Raw genomic sequence first — 9,916 nt, forward strand, 5'->3', positions numbered from 1 at the left:
GCGACCGTGCTGTTTTTCTGGACAGCAAACTTGTGTCCGCCGCCACCGCCTCCTCAAGTGTCTTTTTAACGATCGCTTTGGTGGAATTGTGCGGAATTGAGTTTACAACAACCCTATAAAATTTCGTCGACTTCCGATGGAGGAATCTCTGGCAATCCACGATATATCGGAGCCCTATTAAATCTGGACGGGAATCTGGATGAATTTAGGGCGTGGTGTGCAGCTTCTAGCTCGGACGTCCTTTGGAAGATCCAACCATTGATCGGCTGCGGAATTCCTATATATACCACCTCTCAAAATTTCAGCTCGATCCGACCATCCAAACTCCGGGAACCTTCCAATTAGTGCATCACTTTTCAGATCTGTTTTCTGCGCGAAAACGAATCCGACCCGAGTTCGTCTTTTTTATGAACGGGATTTTAGATATCCCTTTTGAAGGAAGTTTTATATGGGGTATGGTGTTTTGTTCCTGAACACATCCCACTAACTTTAAGATCTTTTGAACATGATCTTCAACATCATGCTGGTGTCAAACCAGTCCGGCAATATTGTTCCACGGCTGCCGACCTGCGCTAGACACGTCATCACTTTGTTGAGCCGAACTCAACTTCTTCGGATTATCATCTCGGCAAGCCGAACAAGAGTCCGGCATCACGAAGGATAAATCATTATCAACATCGCCTCCCCACGGATAACACAGAGCGGGAATATTGGCATCGCCGCACGGTCGCTTCATCAAGCCGGCATCGACCACGTCACGACCTGCATCGGCAGGGCCGCACTATTGCTTCTTCAAGCTGGTGTCCATCACGCCGACCTACTTCGAAATATCGGCTGACATCGAGGCTTCGACATCTCGGCTGGACCAGGGGCTTCGCCATATCTTCATCAACCTACTCCGGACACTTCGGCGTCACTAGCCGACCAGCTCCGTCACGTTAGCTGGACTGAGGGCTTTGCCTCGGTGAGTCAACCTTTGCCAGCATTGCCATGCCGTCGTTTTATCGCCCATCAGCCAATGGGTGTGCGGATCGAGTCTCAATTTTGGGAATCACCTTCCTTCGGATTGCTACAACAAATAAACCAGGTGCTATTAATCCCAGTATTTTTTGCTTGTTTGGGTTCATTTTTCCCAAGGAATTATTACTCTGCCTTGTCCATCATATGTACACAGGTCTATCAAATGGTGGCCGCATTAACGACGGTCGGATGGTGGTTCAGCCAGTCTCCGTACATAGTCCGACGAATGCCGCATCCGGAACTCTGACCGACCTGTGAATTCAGGCTTTGCCACGCCTTTACCGCATCACGCCGACGCCCTGCATCGACATTGACTTCGGCGCCAGGCCATATTTCTTTTATTACTCACTTTGCATAAATTATTTATTATGCAACGATTTTTTTAATTATCATTATTACTATTATCTCCGGTTTGCACTATTTTTTGTGCACAGGAAAATGATCCGGGGACTTCGGCGTCACTCTGCCGGTCTGCATTGACCGTGCTATGTCACCACTTCGGCGTGTCGAGCTCTCCGCTCCGCCACCTCGGGACCGGCTTGGGGGATGGAACCTTGTCCCGCATCAAGCTCGGACCGCGTCATCAATACCGAACACATTAACCAGCTAAGTCGCTTTCATGCTCAAAGCTTTAATTTCTAACTTGTGTTCGGTTCGACCAAGCATTATACTTTTTTGGAAAAAAGTTGCTTGTAAAAAATTTCCTTGTCCAAACTTTGTTTGTGACGCATAAATTCAAATACCCCGTTTACTTGGGGGCTTCCTTTATGAAGCTTTTCCTCTTGCATATGATTATACTTGTACGGCTTCGTTCCTTATTCGTGTATTACGCCACAATATGCACCATATTGACTTAAGCGATTTGCAAGTTGGGTTGCCTCGCTCCTGTGTTTACCCCTACGTTCCCGATTGTTCGGCTAGGGAGTAAAGGGAGTGCCTCTGCGATTGTCATGATCGGGTCACCCGAGCCGGACCTCAGACTGGGTGAAGCCGAAAGCTAGCGCTCTTATTGTTTTCAATGATGGTCGGCACACAACGGAACTCATGAGTACAAAAAATCTATTGCACAAGTCTCATAATAACAATGAGCATCGAAGAAAGGTATCGGTGGGGGTACTATTTTCTTCGAAGATGCTTCTTACACTTCACAGTAATATAGCATAAGTTCCCTGAGCGCGCTTTTGTCTGTTACAGCCTTATGGCCTAATTGCCTGGTTATTGGAAACATCGTCGATATTCTTGATAGATGGAGTACATAACACTTTTCGGTCCTTGACCGAAGAGGGAGAAGCCGACGGTCGGTTAAGACGCGTTTAAAGTTCGGTTGAACATAGATATGATATACGTACTTCGGTACATGCAATCATTCTTTTACCCAAGTCACTTGAGGGCTCTTAAATTTATTTGAGTCGTTTTATAATAAGTGTTCTTCTTCTTAGTCGTTGCAAAGTTTTATTATTATTATTATTATTATTATTATTATTATTATTATTATTATTTATCACTCCTTTTTTTCGACACGAGTGTGTGGTCACTAGCCGGGGAGCCTAATTTCTCTCTCAAAGCCGCTAGAGTTTAGTTTGCTAAGCTGGCCTAACGAGAAGTACTCCACCTTTGGGATAGGAGGTTGAAGCCATAGGCTGACCCGCTTGAAGTCTTGAGATAGGATGTGTCATGTTAAAGCATGACAGAAGCACTTTTTTTTCTAAGGCCAATTTTCGGATTGGCACCGAACACTTGATCTTGTTCGGACGTCAAGTTTTTACTGACGTTTTTTGGTTTTCCATGCTTGTGGCACTTTTAAACTATTTGTGTGTTTTCAGCACAAGTCTCGCAGTGCAACGCCGGGCACCTTTAGAGATTCGGCAAAAACATTCTTGGATATTGCTTTGGATATTGCTATATATGCATCAGTTTCGAATTGTGTCTTCGGTCAATAGTTGGGTTGCCCGGCTCCTGCGCTTGCCTCCTACGTTGCGCTTTGTTCGGCTAGGTGTGCAAAGGGAGAACCACTGCGATTGTGCTTCCAGCTCACATGGTTAAGCACCTCAGTGGAGAAAGCCGAAAACTGACTGTCACAATAAGCGTAAACTGGTGAGCAATCTGATGACGGTGTTAAAAGATGGGCCATTCATAACAATGGCCGAAGTGTTTACGGCTTGACCTCGACTGTCGCTGAAGACTACCGGGGGCTATTAACTAGCCTCCCAAACTAAATCCTCGATATTTTGCTCTTACATTCGAGCTGAGGTTTCATGATCATGCTTAGCATAACAATCCAAAGAAAGGAACCGATAGCGGGACTATTTTCTTTGGAAGACATTTCTTATGTTAAACAGTAATATAACATATCTCTCTGCGTACCTTTGTTTATAAAACCATATGGCCAGGTTGCCTTGTTTGTAGTAAATCTTTGCCCTCATAAAGGCTCCCCGGCTTCTGGCCGAGGAGGTTGAAGCCGATGGTCGGTTAACAAAGTTTTGTACAATGCGGATCCAAGCATTAATGACGTAAAGTACTTCGATACATAGAGTCATTACACATAATTTGTGATTTTACTATGGATATCGATCCTTAATTCGGCCACCCGTGCCCGCATTAAGGCTCGGGGGCTACTGGGGTTTAGGCTTATTATTTACAAATATTAAAGGGGCACATCGATCCCCTGATCTGGTGTTGCCACCCGACCAGTGTCTCGGGGGCTACTGCATTGCCTGTTCAATGCAGAAAATTTTAAGTGCAATACAGTTGCCGAGGAGATTTTGATCTCAGGTTGGTCGGCCGCACCCAACCTGAGTCTCGAGGACTGAGCACGCCGCTTTTGTGTCCCGAAGTATTCTGCCGAGCTAGGACTTGATCCTTAGGCCGAATTTGCAAATCAACCTGAGTCTCAGCGGCTACTGGGATCAGCGGTCTTACGTCATCCTTCAGGTGCATCTCGGGTTTTAGACCGATACACACCTTGAGGGCTACTGGCTATATATCTCGGCAGAGAATAAATTGCACCAATAAAAATATTGACAAAAAATCGGCCCACATTCGGGGTGGTGCACCACCTCGGAAGCAGTCCGGCATAAAGCTCAGGCGCTAGTGGCTGGCTCCATAGAGGGCATTTCCGGCATTAAGCTCGGCTAAACTCCTTCATAGTTTTTGAACAAAGGTGATATGACACCTCGGATATAGTCTGGTGTTGGAGCTGCGACACTGTCCGGCGTTGGAGCTCGGATACAGTCCGACATTGGAGCTCGGATACAGTCCGGCGTTGGAGCTTGGACATAGTCCGGCGTTGGAGCTCGGATACATTCCGGCGTTGGAGCTCGGAAGCGGTCCGGCATTGGTGCTCGGCCGGAAAAGATACCTCGAATGCAGTCCGGCGTTAGAGCTCGGACGCAAGAGGACACTGCCTCCCGGGAACAACTTCAAACCCGAGGTGTGGCATAAAAATAACAAGGCATTGATAAAGGCTGGAAACTTAAAGGGGCTCCTCGGATACCCAACGTGTAAACTCGCCGAATGCATTTCGGCGATCCTCAAGATCGAAGATGAGAAGATTTGTTGAACCAGTTTTCAAGACCGACAACCGAAGATGAAGAACAGTTCAGAAGAATCGAGGAGCGTCCCTAACTTGAAGACCGGTTCAGGGGGCTACTGACGGTGTCCTAGACTAGGGGGTACTCACCACGTCATCTCCCGATCCGTTAGATTGGGCCGAGGACCCCCATGGCCGTATACTCATGGGCCAATTCGGATAGTTGCTGCATACATGGAAGATTCCATAAGACTTGGTGATCAAGACAAGGACTCCTCCCCACTAGCGTATTCGGCTAGGACTCTTGTTATCCTAGGCCTTTGGTGCATTGTATAAACCGAGGCCAGGCTAGTCGATATATATATACAACAATCATACCATAGGCTAGCTTCTAGGGTTTAGCCTCTCCGATCTCGTGGTAGATCTACTCTTGTACTACCCATATCATCAATATTAATCAAGCAGGACGTAGGGTTTTACCTCCATCAAGAGGGCTCGAACCTGGGTAAAACATCATGTCCCCTGCCTCCTGTTACCATCCGCCTTAGACGCACAGTTCGGGACCCCCTACCCGAGATCCGCCGGTTTTGACACCGACAGTGCCTCCCGCGGCCGAATCTAAAAGATTTCTAGAAGCAAAATTCAATCCTGCATAATTTTTTTCTAATCATCCACAAATTCAAACCATGAGTAGGGAAATTACTTATCATTAATTTCATCCTCTCCCATGATTATGCAACATGTTCATGATCAAGTTGCTTAAAATTCATAAGATCATTTCTAAGAGAGATGATCTTAGCGGGAGGAAAATACTTAGAGATAAAAGCATCTTTGCACTTGTTCCAAGAATCAATACTATTTTTAGGCAAAGACGAAAACCAAGCTTTAGCACGATCTCTAAGCGAAAAAGGGAATAGCTTCAATTTAACAATATCATTATCCACATCTTTCTTCTTTTGCTTATCACATAAATCAACGAAGCTATTTAGATGGATAGCGGCATCTTCACTAGGAAGGCCAGAAAACAGATCTTTCATAACAAGATTCAGCAAGGCAGCATTAATTTCACAAGATTCAGCATCGGTAAGAGGAGAAATCAGAGTGCTAATAAAATCATTATTGTTGGTATTGGTAAAGTCACACAATTTAGTGTTATCTTGAGCCATTGTGACAAGCAAGCAAACTAACACACAAGCAAACAAAAAGCAAGCGGGCAAAAAGAGGCAAATAGAGAAAGAGAGGGAGGGTAGAGAGAGAGAGGCGAATAAAACGGCAAGGGTGAAGTGGGGGAGAGGAAAACGAGAGGAAAATGGCAAATACTGTAATACGGGAGATAAGGGTATGTGATGGGTACTTGGTATGTTGACTTTTGGGTAGACTCCCCGGCAACGGCGCCAAAAATTCTTCTTGCTACCTCTTGAGCACTGCGTTGGATTTCCTTGAAGAGGAAAGGAGATGCAACAAAGTAGCGTAAGTATTTCCCTCAGTTTTTGAGAACCAAGGTATCAATCCAGTAGGAGGCTACGCGCGAGTCCCTCGTACCTGCACAAAACAAATAACTCCTCGCAACCAACGCGATAAGGGGTTGCCAATCCCTTCACGGTCATTTACGAGAGTGAGATCTGATAGATATGATAAGATAATATTTTTGGTATTTTGTGATAAAGACGCAAAGTAAAATAAAAGCAAAGTAAAAAGCAAAGAAAATAACTAAGTATTGGAAGATTAATATGATGAAGATAGACCCGGGGGCCATAGGTTTCACTAGTGGCTTCTCCCAAGAGCATAAGTATTTTACGGTGGGTGAACGAATTACTGTTGAGCAATTGACAAAATTGAGCATAGTTATGAGAATATCTAGGTATGATCATGTATATAGGCATCATGTCCGAGACATGTAGACTGAATCCTGCCTGCATCTACTACTATTAATCCACTCATCGACCGCTATCCAGCATGCATCTAGAGTATTAAGTTCATGAAAACAGAGTAACACCTTAAGCAAGATGACATGATGTAGAGGGATAAATTCATGCAATATGATAAAAACCACATCTTGTTATCCTCGATGGCAACAATACAATACATGCCTTGCGGCCCCTACTGTCACTGGGAAAGAACACCGCAAGATTGAATCCAAAGCTAAGCACTTCTCCCATTGCAAGAAAGATCAATCTAGTAGGCCAAACCAAACTGATAATTCGAAGAGACTTGCAAAGATAACCAATCATACATAAAAGAATTCATAGGAGATTCAAATATTGTTCATAGATAATCTTGATCATAAACCCACAATTCATCAGTCTCAACAAACACACCGCAAAAAGAAGATTACATCGAATAAATCACCACAAGAGAGGGGGAGAACATTGTATTGAGATCCAAAAAGAGAGAAGAAGCCATCTTGCTAATAACTATGGACCCGAAGGTCTCAGGTAAACTACTCACACTTCATCGGAGAGGCTATGGTGTTGATGTAGAAGCCCTCCGTGATGGATGCCCCCTCCGGCGGAGCTCCAGAACAGGCCCCAAGATGGGATCTCGTGGATACAAAAAGTTGCGGCAGTGGAATTAGGGTTTTGGCTCCGTATCTGATTGTTTGGGGGTACATAGGTATATATAGGAGGAAGAAGTACGTCGGTGGAGCAACAGGGGCCCACGAGGGTGGAGGACGCGCCTGGGGGGGGGGGGGTAGGCGTGCCCCCCTACCTCGTGGCCTCCCTGTTGGTTGCTTGACGTAGGGTCCAAGTCTCCTGGGTGTTGTTTGGTGAGAAAATCACGTTCCCGAAGGTTTCATTCTGTTTGGACTCCGTTTGATATTCCTTTTCTTCGAAACCCTAAAATAGGCAAAAACAACAATTCTGGGTTGGGCCTCCGGTTAATAGGTTAGTCCCAAAAATAATATAAAAGTGGATAATAAATCCCAATAATGTCCAAAATAGTGGATAATATAGCATGGAGCAATCAAAAATTATAGATACGTTGGAGACGTATCATATGGCAACTCTCAGTTAACCTGATCATGATCTTCCTTATGTGTGTTGAAGGGAAACAATGGGAGACACCGCTGTTTACCATTGAGGTTTGTTCAAGCAGGGTCCTTTGGCTAATAGCACATTATTGTGCAGTTGCAGGAATCATTCTAATATTTAGGTTTCTTACAATTTGGTCTTGCACATGTCGGTCCTGCTGTTAGAGGCTTAGACCCACTGTTCGACCCATTTTGCATATGGGGAAATGAGATGTCCATGAATATCAGTCAAGTCAAGAAAAACTCATAAAGATTGTTAGGGTGAAGAAACTTGCGACGAATAACAACAAGATCTTTGTTTGCACAATGAAGAAGACATCAGTCAACTATAGGATGGTACCAACTCTTTTACCTTGTGTTTACCCCTTGTGCCATTTCAAAATTTACAACAACGATTTATGCATAGCTTTGTTTTCAGTACTTTTCAAAGCAGTTCACCGATGATTACCTCTCAAACCACCTGCATGGTCAAGAGGCGAGGAAGGTATTCATTCAACACCCATGGTACAATATTGAAGTCTTGCTGAAGAGGACGAAGGTTGGGCGGGAAATTATCCATAGCCACTGGCCTAAAGTTGCAAGGACATTCAAAATCACTGAAGGCTCAATATTTGCCTCCCGCTTCTACAGTTTCCCAGATGAGTTTCATCTGTCTATTTACCGTGTATGATGCTACTTTCCAAAGGTTTTTGATGCTGCATGTGAAACTTGCTGCTGTTGTGTAATGGCGTAACTGAGTGTCGAAGCTATCTGATGTAATTCGATTATGAAATCCTGGTTGCTTTTATACGGATATGAAATATCTGGAGTGTTTTATAAGAAATATCAGTTTGATTAGTACATGGATTATCAATAATAGGCTAATTACCCTGCTTATTGGGGTTTTCTATTGCAAACGGTTACTCGGACAACACCGTGGGCGATGAACTCTAACAACCCGCATGGTTTCTAGAAAGTAGGCGTGTTCGATCAACTAAAAATCACACACGGCTTCGGGCAGTGAACTGTTTGCGTTAGGCCACCTTGCACACATGTTTCCACACAAAGAACTGTGTGGGATGTACATACCTATGGAAATGATTTTCTGGGATTCACTATGTGGGATGTACATACCTACGGAAATGATTTCTGGGATTCACCGTGTGGGATGAACATACCTACGAAAATGATTTCTGGGATTCGTCGTGTGGAATGTACATACGTACGGAAATGATTTCTGCGATTCACCATGTGGGATGTACATACCTACGGAAATGATTTCTAGGATTCGTCGTGTGGGATGTACATACGTACGAAAATGATTTCTGCGATTCACCATGTGGGATGTACATACCTACGGAAATGATTTCTGGGATTCACCATGTGGGATGTACATACCTACAGAAATGATTGGGTTTCCATGCCTCACCAGATCGCACATGGCCCTAGCCTGGGTCCCACGAGGGCCTATCCCCGACGATTTCTGGGTCATGTGGTAAGGACCCCCCTATCGCTCACACTCACTTGGCAACGGTTCCAAAGGCCGTCGCGGAAAGGGGTTTTAAGCCGTTTGTTTAGGACGTTGCTGTAGCAGTGACCATCTTTGATCAACGAGCTAGTCTAGTAGAGGCTTACTAGGGACACTGTGTTTTGTCTATGCATCGACACATGTATCAAGTGTCCAGTTAATACAATTATAGCATGAATAACAAACATTTATCATGATATAAAGAAATATAAAATAACAACTTTATTATTGCATCCAGGGCATATTTCCTTCAGTCTCCCACTTGCACTAGAGTCAATAATCTAGGTCACATCGCCATGTGATTAACACCCATAGTTCACATTGCCATGTGACCAACACCCAAAGGGTTTACTAGAGTCAATAATCTAGTTCACATCGCCATGTGATTAATACCCAAAGAGTATTAAGGTGTGATCATGTTTCGCTTGTGAGAGAGGTTTAGTCAACGGGTCTGCCACATTCAGAACCGTATGTATTTTGCAAATTTCTATGTCTACAATACTCTACACGGAGCTACTCTAGCTAATTTCTCCCACTTTTAATATCTGTCCAGATTGAGACACTAAGTCATCTAGATTAGTGTCAAAGCTTGCATCGACGTAACCCTTTTCGACGAACTATTTGTCACCTCCATAACCGAGAAATATTTCCTTAGTCCTCTTAGGTAAGTAAGGATAACTTTGACCGCTGTCCAATGATCCACTCCTGGATCACTATCGTACCCCCTTGCCAAACTCATGGCAAGGTACACAATAGGCCTGGTACACAGCATATCATACTTTATAGAACCTATGGCTGAGGCATAGGGAATGACTTTCATTCTCTTTCT

Source organism: Triticum aestivum, chromosome 7A (assembly GCF_018294505.1).
Source record: "Triticum aestivum cultivar Chinese Spring chromosome 7A, IWGSC CS RefSeq v2.1, whole genome shotgun sequence".
Taxonomy (NCBI): domain Eukaryota; kingdom Viridiplantae; phylum Streptophyta; class Magnoliopsida; order Poales; family Poaceae; genus Triticum; species Triticum aestivum.